Consider the following 1,609-nt stretch of genomic DNA (forward strand, 5'->3'; position numbering starts at 1 on the left):
AGATGTACTGAAAGATTCCCAAAGCAGCCAAACAAGCACAACCATCAAACTTCAGCTCTAAAGTATTCATGAAAGCACAGATCCTAATGTGTGTGTTCATGCCACTACAACATGTTTTTCTGCATTACTCCAACAACTACATGTTTAAACTGCAACACAAATGATTTAACCTGTTTAAATAATGGATCAAATCAAGCCCAAATGCATCACACTACAAAAACAGATCAATCGTGCCGCCTCACTTCACAGAGAGTGTTAAGTGCCTGGAGATGGAGGCAGTATCAAAAGTTACATTTATTAGTATTGATGAACCAATAAAAATACTTCTAACACATTTCTGACACGTCCATCATAACATGGTCCAGAAGAGCATTTTTGAGCCAATCGCCTGAGCTGTAAAAATATCACTTGACTCTGCATAAGAACATGACATCATAACAATGCTGTTTGGCACTACAAGAACATGCATGGCTGGTTTCACAGACAGGGCTTAAACTAGTCCCAGACTAAAATGGATGTTTGAGCCGTTTTAACTGAAAGCAACCTGCACGGACATATCTTAAAATATGTCAGTACCATTGTTTTGTTTCTGTATAATATATATTATATGCACACCAGTAATATATTTTTCTAAGGCACGTATATAAAAGCCACTTAAATGTCTTAATTGAACTAAGGCCTAATCCTGGCTTAAAGCGGGGCTCAGTAACTTCGGGATTTCTTCGCTGTATTCTCGCTTTTTGCTCGCAGGTTTCTCTCTAGAGCTCCCCCCACAGCTTCGGAATAGATATTTGACAACACTGTTGTAAAAACTCGTTGGCGATTCTCAGACACCAGAGGCTAGCAGATCAACGACATCAAAGCAGATGGGACATTCTTTAAAACGTCTTCTTCATTCGGGTTCGAACAGCGTGAGGGAGCGCAATAATGACAGCATTTTAGCAGATTTCTTTTGGCCGTAAAGCAGTTGTGTACATCGCAAGACCTGATATCACGCGATACTTCCTGACGCGGCGGCCGGCGGGCCGGCGGCTCAAAGTTGCAAGTGCGGATTTTCCGCTCACGGGCACCAGGGGGGTGCGAAACGACCACCATTCAACCCGAAATAAGTAATATAACCATTCCAATGACTCCGAAGCTGTTCAGTTAAGGTAAAAAAGTTACTTAGTTCACCTTTAATCTAATGGCGCTTTTCCACTGCATGGTACGGTATGGCACGGTTCGGTACGGCACGCTTTGGCGGTTTTCCACTTTTTTTTTTTTCATAAAAAAAAAATAATTTGCTGTTTACCACAGTTCTTCTAACCCTAATTGATGGAGTGTGTAGCTTTTCATTTCTGAAACAACTATGTAGGAAGAAATATCATGGCCATATAAATGTTATTTTTCATCAGGAGGATATGCAACAGGTGGCATTTTTTCCATCAAGAGTTGCATACATTTTTGTTCAAGATCTTGTATTGACAATGCAAGAGTCCAGCACTCTGTAAAGTCTCCTCCAGCACATCACAAAAAAAATTACAATGAATTTATGGTCTGGATTCAGAGGTGCCGATTCATGTGTGAAAATGATTCTTCATGCTCCCTCCCAACCATTCTTTCACAATTT

The sequence above is a fragment of the Rutilus rutilus genome (assembly GCF_951802725.1).
Source record: "Rutilus rutilus genome assembly, chromosome: 22".
NCBI lineage: Eukaryota > Metazoa > Chordata > Actinopteri > Cypriniformes > Leuciscidae > Rutilus > Rutilus rutilus.